Here is a 13,549-nt window from a genome sequence, read left to right as displayed (position 1 = left end):
GATCTGCGTTTACCAAAGATTCGATTTAAAAGGATTCGGTAGTCGGTTACGTGTAGGGAAGGGTAAGCAACCCCACAACGCCCAAAACTAGTATTGAATCGCTTACACGCTATCGTAAATGGTGGAAAGTATAAATCAAATATATAGTTAAACTATGATACATTTATTAAAATTCGATTAACCTACTTCTAATTAATTATTTAAAGAAAATCCTTTAACTCGATTAAAATCTTGAAATTTGCAATCCTCCGTCGGGAAAGCTATTTCAACTATTTTTCATTGTTAAAGAATATTCCTCCTCGGTTATAAAAAAATGTGAATCGAATATAAATTGACAATCAATATTTGCATGAAATAAAATAAATTGCTATATAAAAACACATTGAATCATAAAAGATTTAATTAGTAAATAAAATAAATTTATTTCAAGTCTCATTTCATTCGAACGTCGCATTAGATTGTACCACTTCTATCAAATGATACTTTCGACGCCCGTTCTACAAATATGCTCTTGAAATTATCCGAAACAAATTGATAGATAAAGAAAACAATGAAAATAAATACAATTTGAAATTTATAAAATAAATATTTACAACACAGGAAACTAGTAATGTATCTAAAATAATACCGAGATTCGAAATTTATATAATACATATACATGAAGGATTAGAACAAATTAAAATATTACAAATCAAAATACAAATAATAAAAACAATAAATAATCATATTCGATTTAAAGAACCAAAATAGCAAAACCATGAACTTAAAGGACTAAAATAGAAAAAATAGAAACTTAAGGGACTAAAATAACAAAAATAGAAACTTAAGGGAATAAAATTGCAAAAATAGAAACTTAAGGACTGAACCATAAATATAAATAAACCATGTTACCAAAATAAAAAATATTAAATAGTACAGGTGTTAGACATGAAAATAATCCAAAATAAAGCTTAAGATTAAAATAAAATAAACTAGAAACATGGAGGATCAAATAATAATTAAACCAAAATAAGGTAGTGACTAAAATAGAAGATTTCCAAATGTCATTACCAAAGTCAAACATTAAAAATAATAATATAACATGACTAAAACACAAATATTGAAACATCAGTGCCCCGAACAAAATAAGGTAAAAATTTAAGATTTAATCTAAAATACAGAACATTGACCAAAATGAGTAATATTCAAAATTATCATTCTAAAATCCAAAATCTTAAACTAATACAAAAACAGATATACATGACTAAAATGGAACATAAATAAATAAATAAGCTGAAAAAGAAAAATGAAATTTCCATTACATGACTAAAATATATGTATTACAAAGCAGGGACCCCTCCCACGCAATTAACCCATACGTGAAAATCAAACTGAAGGTCCCTCTTTCATACGACGTCGTTCGGGTGTGATATAAAAGGCCAACATAAGGCCCAAAAATACCCCAAATCCCTTATTTGCTTCCTTCTAACCCGAGAGACAAGAGAGAGAAAGAGAGATTCTCCCAACTCTCTCATCAGAGAAGGGAGATTTGGCCACCGACGGTGGCACCCACAACAACACACGATGGCCAGAGAGAGAGGAATCCACCAAAAGACTCATCTCCTTCCCCTTAAACCAAAACCCCACTTAGTTTAACCTAAAAAACCCCCTAACGACATAGATCTAACCTTTTACCTCTCGAATAAACGTTGAGAATCGGTGGCTTTTGACCTCCCAATTGCTTCAAACCGAGGTATGTATCCCTCTTTCTCTTTTTGCTTCGATTTTTGTTCTTTGTATTTGGCTCCTCCTTTTTTTCTCAAAAACTCTCTGTATATTTTATAAAACCCCCTGAATGTTCCCTTTTTTTCCAACACCCCTGAATGAATTCTATTCCCTATCTTCTTTTCCTTTTATCTCCTGATATCTCATTTCTTTGGATGACTTGTGTTGATTTGAATGTTCAGTTGGTAGGGAAATGACACCCTAGATTCTAGGATAAGACTTGGGGATTTATTTGGATTTTTCCCTAATTTTTATCTGTGTTTTCTGTTGTTTGATGGATTGTTGTCACTATTGGTGGTCACTGGGATGATAACACCCTGATATCTGGGGCTTGACAGCTGGCTCACGCGTGCGGGGAGAGGGGCGGTGTAGTGCACGCACGGCTGGAAAGCTGAAACGTCACTGGCGTCAGCTGGAGCTGAAGGGTCTTGAAACCCTAGCGGGTTTGGATGCTGGGTCTGGACCGGGTCGAATTTCAGGCCTCAGGTATGGGTCATCAGCTGTTTGGGTCTTCTACTGCTAGGCTTCGATGGTTTGGGCTCCAGTATTGTGATGTTTGGGCGTGCACAATGTAAATTGTAAATTAATAATAATAATAATATAATTGATAAATAATATTTTTGGTAGACTCAAACAAAAACGGCTGTCTACAATTTTTTTTCGATTTGGTAGAGATTTTGATTTAATGTTAAAACTGGTAAATTAAATTTTTACCATTTTAATAGATTTTTTACCATGTAAATATTTTTGTTGTAGCCAATATAAGTTTTCGTGTCATTCTTAGCTGTCTAATTTTAAAATTTGATGACATATTTATTGTTGTAAATCATCTGGCCTTATTAATACCTTAGCATCAACTACAAACAACAAGAAACAAAATAAAGTCATCATTCTTACTAATGACGAAGCAGGACGGGACGAAGATCATCTCATCTACATTCGTTTCACGTTTGTATGAATATTAAAACTTTTATAATATTCATTTTCCAACCAAGTATATTGGATCGATTGATCAAGTTGGTCATCTTTAATCCATTAAGTTATAGGTTTAGACTCACTAGGAGCACTCCCCTTTATTGGATATACATATATTTATATATTCATTTTCGTTGATATCAATTATATCTATTTGTTTTACTATGCTTTATTCAACTTGTTTTATTAATATATATTCAACTTAACCTAGTGGCAGATTTAGAAATATTTTTTAGGGTGGACACATAAATGTTAACAACATAATTTTTTTAAATGGGATGAGTACAAATTAATAAAATTTCAGGGTAGACACCGTTCGTAAAATAAATAGCTAATCGAAGAAAACTCAAATTTTAAGGTGCACACGAAAAATTTTAAGGTAGACACCATTAGTAAAATAAGTAACTAATCGAAGAAAACTTGTCACCCTCACTAATACGTGGCTCCACGACTGACCTAACCATTGTTATTTTCTAGTATTCTTTTTTATGTTTAATTAATATTTTTTTGGTAAAAAAGATTATATAAAAAAAAGAAAAAAGGTGTAGAAACTCAAACTACTCCAATAAGCGTTGAAGAAAATTGCCGCCACCCAAAGATTGCATGCATTAAATTCCTTCAATTTTACCGTTGTCTTTTATTCTTTATTACAAAACCACAAATCCATGCAGCGTAACGGCTTTTACAATGGGTTTATGACTCGGTTCATGCAATCCATGTTGAAACAATCAACATTGGCGTTTCTTACAGCTCAAATCATTCTTAATTAAGGATTTCAAAATTCGGACAAATATTACAATGCAAATCATCTTCCAGCTCAAAAAATTTATGTCTGCAAAATTAACGTGGTCTTTGGTGGTCGGATTTCATAAACTGTTTGATTAATCTGTTAACAAAGTCAGAATATCATGAGAGGCAACAGACAATAGGATATGATATTTGACCCATTGGTAAGTTTTGCCCACAAGAATTTAAGTTGACCCATTAATTTCCAATCATTACGTCATTAACTTATTAACTGACAAGTAACAAGGCCATTTAATAATTAACATGATGATATATTTAATCTTTATTATTTATATGTTTGATCACGATTATAAAAAAATAACTTTTGATATTGTTATTTTTGGTAATGCTCATGTGAGTATGGACATAGTATCCCACAATATTAAAAGGAAATATTCCTTGTGAAGTGTATTCAAAGAGTCTTCTCTTCCATTCTTTTGTTGAACGTGGATAAGATAACTCCTGTGTACACGGGCGTCACCGTTATTTGTTCAACTCGGTTTGTGGTCATACGTATCTTTTATAAGTCCACACGTGTTTTGTTCCTTTTAGAGAATCTTCGTAAGAATTTATTTTTGTGTTCTAAAATAAATGAAAGATTTTAATTTCAGTTTTATAGTCTCAATAAATATTTTAAAGTTTAAAGATTTAGGGGATTGAGATGATGGTAAGGATGATGATCGGTTAGTGGATGACCGTTGATGGATGGGTGGTCACTTGGCACCGATGTGGTGGTCGAAAATTGTAAGCAACAAATTAGAGTAAAGCAATAGTTTAAAGCTTAAGAATGGTAGGCACTGATTTTGTTGAAGCACCGAATGGTAGCTAGCTGGTTTTTGTTGAAATTGGGTAAGGGGAAATTGCAAATTTAGTCTTTATACTTTAGGGTATTTACAAGATTAGTCCTTAAGCTTCAACTATAAATACCCTAACCCATTTAGCTTCAAAATAATCCCAAATCATTCGAGATTTCTCCCAATACTAGAGAATTTAGAGAGTTTTCTTAAGAGTTGTTTTCTCTTTTTTATCAAGATAAAATTGTTATTGTTTTCTCCTTGTTAGATCGATAGAAGCTGTAATTTCTATTTTCTCATAGTGAAATTCTTCTATCGTTGCCTGTGGATTTTACCCTATATTATTTAGGGGGTTTTCACGTAAAATTTGTGCATTCTTTATCTTCATTTTTATTTTCTCAAATTATCAGTTGCGATTTTACTCTATCCGATAGCCGTATTTCGCAACAATTGGTATCAAGAGCCAAATTAAAGTGTGTAATATCTACTTATTGTCTTTGTGGTTGCCACCAAAAGATGATCCTCTAACGTAAAAAGTAAGGTATTACCCATTCTTTGAAGGTTCCAGAGAGCTATTCACGATAGTGAAATAGTTGGAGTTATCCGTAATAGAAGCTATGACAATGAAATTTGATATTGAAAAGTTCAATGGGAGAAATTTCTCATTGTGGAATTTGAAGATGAAGGTCATCCTGAGAAAAGACGGTTGTCTAGCAGCTATTAGTGAAAGGTCGATAGATTTCACAGATGACAACAAATGGATCGAAATGGACGGGAATGCTATGACAAACTTTCATCTAGGATTAACAGATGAAGTATTGTCAAGCATCGATGAGAATAAGATGGCTAAAGAGATATGAGATCATCTCACCAAACTGTACGAGGCCACATCGTTGCACAATAAAATTTTCCTTGAGAGGAAATTGTACACTCTCCGGATGCCAGAGTCTACATCAGTGCTAGAGCACTTAAACACACTAAACACTTTATTTTCTCAGCTTAAATCCTTAAGATGTACAATAGGAGAACAAGAACGTGCTGAACTTCTACTTCAAAGTCTACTTGATTCGTATGATCAACTCATCATCAACTTAACAAACAGTAATGTAATAAGTCTAGTCTTCGATGATGTTGCAGTTGTTGTTCTACAAGAGAAAATTGGTGCAAGAGCAAGGAAGACAAACAAGTAAATCTGCAACAAGTAGAAGCGTTGACAACGATGAGAGGGAGATCAACAGAACGTGGCCAAAGCAGCAGTCACAAACATGGTAGATCGAAGTCGAGAAGCAAAAAGAATTTAAAGTGCTACAATTGTGGAAAGAAGGGTCACTTGAAGAATGATTGTTGGAGTCTAGGTAAAAACGCCAATCAACGAGGTAATACTGCAAACACTTCAGATGATGGAGATGCTCTATGTTGTGAAGCTTCAACCACCGTGGAAGGTAGAAAGAAATTTGCAGATATATGGCTCATTGATTCAGGATCAACATATCACATGACCTCAAGAAGAGAATGGTTCCATCATTATGAACCTATCTCAGGAGGATCTGTGTATAGTTACAATGATCATGCCTTAGAGATCGTTGGCGTTGGAACCATCAAATTGAAGATGTATGATGGAACAATTAAAGTTGTTCGAGATGTGCGACACGTGAAAGGCCTAAAGAAAATTTTATTATCCTACGGATTGTTGGATAATAATAAAGCAAGATTGAAACACGGAAATGAATCATGAAGGTGTTCCATGGAGCGCTTGTGGTGATGAAAAGTGAAAAGATAGCAGCAAACTTGTGCATGCTGAAGGGAGAGACTTTGCTAGAAGTAGAAGCCTCTTTTGTCTCATGTAGTTCAAATTCTACAATGCTATGACATTAGAAACTTGGACACATTTTAGAACAAGGACCAGTGACGAAATTATAGAGGCAAAAATGTTCTAGAATTGGTTCATTCTGATGTATGGCAAGCATTAGCTACATCCCTAGGTGGAGCAAAATACTTTGTCTCATTTATTGATGACTACTCCAGGAGATGTGGGTGTACCCTATTAAGAAGAAGTCAGGTATGTTTTCAACTTTTAAAAACTTCAAAGCGCGGGTGGAACTTGATTCTAAAAATAAGATCAATTGTTTTAGAATAGATAATGGAAGAGAATACACAAGTAAAGAATTTGATGACTTTAGCAGGAAATAATGCATCAAAAGACAGTTCACAGTGGCAAACACTCCTCAACAAAATAGAGTGGCAGGGCGGATGAATATAATCTTGTTAGAAAGAATAAGAACAATGTTGAGGGCTGCAAACCTAGAAAAATCATTTCGCGTAGAAGCAGTCAATACTGCCTGTTATTTGGTGAATCGAGTTCCATCAACTACAATAGAGCTGAAGACACCAATAGAGATGAGGACTGGTAAACCAGCTGATTATTCAAACCTCCATGTATTTGGAAGTATTGTATACGTGATGTACAACTCCCAAGAAATTTCAAAGTTGGATTCAAAATCCAATAAATACAAATTCTTGGGGTATGTTGATGGAGTAAAGGGGAATCGCTAGTGGGATCCCACTTCCCGCAAAGTAATCATCAGTAGAGATGTTATCTTTGTTGAAGATAAACTACAAAGAAAAGAAGACGATGATAGCACTGAAAAGTCAGAGACTACACAGATACATGTGGAAAAGAAATTTGAACAAGGAGATTCTTCTGAAGCAAAACCAACACATGATGAAAAAGAACCAGAGAGTTCTCAAGCTCCAACAACTCGTCAATAATATCTTGTGAGAAGACGTCCCAATTGGTACTCAGATTATGTTATAGAAAGAAATATTGCATACTGCCTATTGACATAGGACGGTGAGCCATCAACATTCTAGGAGGCAATAAACAACTCAGATGCTTCATTATGGATGATGGCAATGAAAGAAGAAATTGAAGCCCTTCATAAAAATAATACATGAGACCTTGTGCAACTACCATAAGGAAGGAATCCAATTGGTAACAAATGGGTCTTCAAAATCAAGTGAAATAGTGATGATCAAGTGGAGAGGTATCGTGCAAGACTGGTGGTCAAAGGATATGCTCAAAAAGAAGGTATTGATTTTAATGAAATTTTTTCTCCTGTTGTTCGACTAACAACAGTTCGAGTAGTCTTGGCAATGTGTGCTACATTGAATTTACATATAGAGCAGCTAGATGTTAAAACAACTTTTCTTGATGGAAATCTTGAAGAAGAGATTTATATGCTCAAACCTGAAGGTTTTGAAGAAAAAGAAAAGAAGAACTTGGTTTCTAGGTTGAACAAATCTTTGTACGGTCTAAAGTAGGCGCTAAGCGCCAAGGTGTTGGTATAAGAGATTTGATTCCTTCATTATGTGCCTTGGATACATCAGACTTAATACATACCCTTGTGCTTATTTCAAGAGGTTTGGTGATAACGATTTTGTTATATTGCTATTGTATGTGGATGACATGTTGGTTGTAGGACCCAACAAAGATCATATTGAAGAATTGAAGGCACGACTGGCTAGGGAATTTGAAATGAAGGACATGAGATCAGCAAAATAAATTCTAGGGATGCAAATTCACCGAGACATAAGTAATAGGAAGATTTGGCTTTCACAAAAGAATTACTTGTAGAAGATCTTGTCACGATTCAACATGCAAGATTGTAAGCCAATTTCTACCCCTCTTCCTATTAACTTCAAATTATCCTCCAGTATGAGTCCTAGTAGTGAAGAAGAGAGGATGAAGATGTCTCGAGTACCGTATGCATCAGTAGTGGGAAGTTTAATGTTCACTATGATATGCACAAGACCAGACATTGTACAAGCAGTGGGAGTGGTTAGTCGGTACATGGAGAATTCAGGCAAAGAGCATTGGAATATAGTAAAGAGGATCTTGAGATACATCAAATGGACCTCAAATGTTGCATTACGTTACGGATGATCAAATTTACTTATCAATGGGTATGTTGATTCTGACTATGCAGGAGATTTGGATAAAAACAAATCTACAAAAGGATATGTGTTCAAAATTGTTGGTGGAGATGTAAGTTGGGTTTTAAAATTGCAGTCAGTTGTTGCTACATCCACAACAGAGGCAGAATATGTAGTAGCTACACAAGCCACTAAAGAAGCAATCTGGTTGAAAATTCTATTAGAGAAGCTTGGGTACAATCAAGAGTATGTTTCTCTGTTTTTTGACAATCAAAGCGTCTCGCATCTAGAAAGGAATCCAGCATTTCATTCAAGGAAAAAAACATATACGAGTTCAGTACATTTTATTTGTGAAAAGGTGGAAGAAGGAACGGTGGATATGTAGAAAATTCATACCAAAGACAACATAGCAGATTTCATGACGAAGGAAATCAATGCTGATAAATTTACTTGGTGTCGATCCTCTTGTGGCCTGTCATAAATGTAAGCAACATGAAGGTAGAAAGAATGGTGTGAATATATGATTATTTCAATCAAATCTTCAAGTGGGAGATTGTTGAAAGTCAAAGTCCATTTGGTGGGTAGGCAGTTGATTTTGTTGAAGCACTGAATGGTAGGAAGCTGATTTTGTTGAAGCATCGAATGATAGGTAGCTGATTTTTGTTGAAATTGGGTAGGGGAAATTGCAAATTTAGTACTTTAGGGTATTTACAAGATTAGTCCTTAAGCTTCAACTATAAATACCCTAACCCATTTAGCTTCAAAATCATCCCAAATCATTCTAGCTTTCTCCCAATACTAGAGAATTTAGAGAGTTTTCTTGAGAGTTGTTTTCTCCTTTTTATCAAGAGAGAATTGTTATTGTTTTCTCCTTGTTAGATCGAGAGAAGTTGTAATTCCTATTTTCTCATAGTGAAATTCTTCTATTGTTGCCCGTGGTTTTTACCCTATATTATTTAGGGGTTTTCCACGTAAAATTTGTGTCTTCTTTATCTTCATTTTTATTTTCTCAAATTATCAGTTGCGATTTTGCTCTATCCGATAGCCATATTCCGCAACAGGTTTGTGGTCATATGTGTCTTTTATATGTCCACACGTGTTTTGTTCCTTTTAGAGAATCTTCGTAAGAATTTATTTTTGTGTTCTAAAATAAATGAAATATTTTAATTTCAGTTTTATAGAGTCAATAAATATTTTAAAGTTTGAAGATTTAGGGGATTGAGATGATGGTAAGGATGATGATCGGTTAGTGGATGACCGTTGATGGATGGGTGGTCAATTGGCACTAATGGTGGTGGTCGAAAATTGCCAGCAACAGTAATAGGGTTGGAATTAGAGATTTTAAAGTTTTGGGTCTTTTTTATTTTAGAAAAATATTTGGGTTTTTAAATAATAATATTTTTAAATTTTTAAAAATATAATTTTTCAAGATTACTAGAACGTGGCATGTGTCATTAAACAAAGTTTTTCAACAACCATTGCTATTGGGGCACCTAAAGTGGTAATGTTTGTAACGTTAGGCACCTGGATGAATCGAAAAAAATTTGGGCACCTACTTGGGAAGAGCGGTATAGTTTGACACTTATTTTCTAATTAAGTCTTTTATTTATTGGGGACTACAATAGATGAATGAGGTTAGTCATGTGTTTTGAGTTCATTTTTGTCTTAACAAATAAAGGATTCGTTCACTTGTTTAAGAAAAGAATTGTTCATTTCTAATATGTACTTGTTCAAGATTCGTTCACTAGTGCTTAAACAACTAATCTCGCTATTGTTATTTTTGCATTTTAATTGAAATTGATTATCAGTTTTCATAAATGAATTCTTTTGCATTAGTGTGGTAATACTAAGTACGACATGTAAATTCCAAATTAAGAGGAGAAATGTTCCTAGACGAGTTAATAAAAAGCCTTTCCTTTCTTTCCTAGTTAAATATAGAATGGAAATGCACTCGTAAATGTGTACTATCATCATCGCCGTTGTCCTTTCAATTAGCTTGATTCAGTTTGGTTCGTGTTCATGTTAATACATACCTTAGAAACAACATAAGCAATGTTGCGATACTCGGCTTCTGCTGTTGATTGAGCAACTACATGTTGCTTCCGTGATGCCCACGAAACAAGTTTTCCACAAAAATAAATGCAATACCATGTTGTAGACCATATATCATCATAATCGTTTCCCAAATTGACATTAAAAAACCCTGTAATAGTCAAACAATGTTGAGGAGAAAACTTCAAACTAAAATCAATAGTGCCCTGCAAATAACGAAAGATACGTTTGACAACTTGTAAATGAGTATCACACGATGTTTGTATAAACTGGCACACCCTGTTCACTACATAAGTTATTTCAGGTCGTGTAATAACAATGTACAAGAGTGTTCCAACGATGCTTCTGAATTCAGTGACATCCTCAACTGGACTCCCAATATCAAAACTCAATTAACAGCTGGTGACCATAGGTGTAGGCAATCCTCTTGCATTATTAAAACCACATTTATATAACAAGTCAATAATATACTTCCTTTGACTTAAAAGTATACTTCCGTTAGCTTCATAAAAAACTTCAATACATAGAAAATAACGAAGTGCACCAAGATCTTTAAGAGTGGAAGTTTCATTCAGATTTGTCACAACAGTCTGAATCTCATCGATGTTGCTTTCGGTAATGATAATACCATCAATGTACACTAAGAGATAAATCAAAGCATGTGGAAGTCTTTCTCACAAAAAGAGATAAATCAAACCTTGCTCTGAGCCCTGGGACAGACTCTAACAAAATGATCCAATGACCCACAGCTGAAGTAACCTCCAGACACCCGATAACACTCTGCTAGGTGCCTCCTACCATATGTCAAGCACATTGGGTAGGATGGAGTCCACTCTGTCCTGCTGGCGCTTGATCCGAAAACTGACGCTAAGGGTTTTCTACGGGGCCCAAACCTACCCCTGCGATCTGAACTCTGAGTTGCTCCCCTAGACAGTCGTAACGATGGTCTCCCTCAACTCTGAGAGCCCCTGTCCAGCTTCACCAACAACTGTGATGGTCTATCCGTCTTTAGAGCTCTCCGAATCTGATCCACCGAATCGCTATCGGGTCAATTCCACAAAAATACAGGGAGGGTCAATTGTCAGATGGGTGAGGATGTCTAAATAGACTAATAAAGGCCCTCCCTAAACTTTCTACAACGGTAAGCCTCGGTCACTACAAGCTATGGTGCATAACGGGTCAATCTGAGGAACTCCCTCTCATACTCGAGTACAATCTTGTTGCCCTGGGTCAAATGCATGAACTAGTCCCTCAAATAATCCGTGTGGGAGTCTTCAATGTACTTTTCTTTGAACTCTAACAGAAAGTAATCCTATGTAGGGCTCTCTAGCTCCATCGCCATCTTCACTGTCTCCCACTAGTCGATCACGTCACCTTTCAAGAGGGGAGTGACACACTATAACATGCCCTCAAGAGTTAGATGCAGCTGAAATAATATACGGAATATCTCCCTGAGCCACTGATCTACTGAAATGGGGTCGTCGTCCCCAGATTCATAGAAGTCGGTAGTCTTGTACCTATAGAGCCTCTCGATCAGAGACTATTGAGGTGCTATTACTTGCTGAACTGGAGATACGAGTGGAGGAGGTGGCATGGCAGATGTATTCGGAATAACGCGGACTATCTGCCTAAGATTGATCTTCATCAAACACTACATCACAACTAATAACAATTTTTTTGGTAATATGATTGTACAATTTGTATGTTTTTCATTGTTTACTAATAACTAGAAAAATATGCTTTTTGCCTTTGTCATTAAGCCTTTTCCTCCTCTGATCAAGAACATGAGCATATATAGGCGACCCACCCAAATAATTTGAAGTAATCTACTTTCGGTCTTTGACCACTCCAAGATTCTTGTGGTGTAATATTTTGAAAACATACGATTGAGATTCTGTTCAAAATATGAACACTTTAATTAACAACTACAAGCCAGAAAGCTTTTGGAACTCCACTCCTTGCTAATAGACTTCGTACCATGTTCAGAATTGTGCGATTATTCCTTTCGTAAACGCCCTTGTGTTGAGGTGAGTACGCTGTTGTTAGTGGTTTTTTTTATCCCTTGCTCATCACAAAAAGCAACAAAGTCATCTGAATTGTATTCTCCACCATGATCACTATGCAATACCTTAATCGAAGTACATGTTTCCTTTTCAACTAGACCTTTGAAACTTCTAAAAGCTTTGAGAGCTTCAGAATTTTGATGTAAAAAATACACCCATGTTTTTCTACTAAAATCATTAATGAACAATATCAAATATCGTTTACCTCCATTTGACATTGGATTGATAGGTTCACATAAGTCTAAATGCACAAAATTCAACACCTTCTTTGCCCTCCATGGTTTTTCTTTTTGAAACGGTTCACGATGTTGTTTATCGATGACACATTCTTTACATACTTGAGAAGAAATTTGGAGTTGTGGTAGTCTTGTCACCATATTCTTTTGTTGTAAAGTTTTTAAACCTCCAAAATTTAAATGGCCATATAGAAAATGCCAAACCCAGCTTTCATTTTTCAACCTTACAGAAAAACATGTGTTAGTGACAGTGTGGAGGTATAATGGAAATATCCTGCTAGATGTCATGTCAAATTGGGTAATGTTGGTTTTTGGCAAAAGTCCCACATTGGTTGTGTATAAGGAGGAGGGGAAATTCTTTTGTTATAAATAAAGCCCTCCTCCTCCTTAGTTAATCATCCCACAAATATAAGCCTTCTTCTATTTTAAAGGCTATTTGTATTCTTTCTCTCTTTGTAATATTTCCTCTATTAGTGAAATATTTTGGTGTTCTCTTTTATGTCTATTTAATAGCTATTGTCGGGTATAGTTGTTGTCAATTATTGTCCTATTAAAATTACTTGTCTTGGTAGTTCTGTCTAAGGAAAGTGGGTTTTAAGAGGGACCATTGTGACCCCTCCTCTTTCCTGGGAATCTACCTTGGGGTGATTTTTAGTACAATCGTTTTCACACTAGTCACCTAGATAATAGTTTTCAAGGTGAATCTGTTATTGGTGGAAATTAACCCGAATTTCATAACAATTGGTATCAGAGCTCTTGGTTTATTTTAGTATGCTCTGTGGTTGCGGCTTAGGCTGATCTTCCACATCAGAAAAATTTCCTTGGGATAATTGACATTCTGCATTGGCAGTTATTAAATAGAATTTGTAGCAGAAATGGCAGATACTTCTTCATCTTCAATTTTGGCAAGAAATGCTATGACAAATGTTAGATTTGCAGTGGAGAT

This window comes from Hibiscus syriacus, unplaced genomic scaffold, assembly GCF_006381635.1.
Source record: "Hibiscus syriacus cultivar Baekdansim isolate YM2019G1 unplaced genomic scaffold, ASM638163v2 tig00000991_pilon, whole genome shotgun sequence".
NCBI lineage: Eukaryota > Viridiplantae > Streptophyta > Magnoliopsida > Malvales > Malvaceae > Hibiscus > Hibiscus syriacus.
This window is presented reverse-complemented; position numbering follows the sequence as displayed.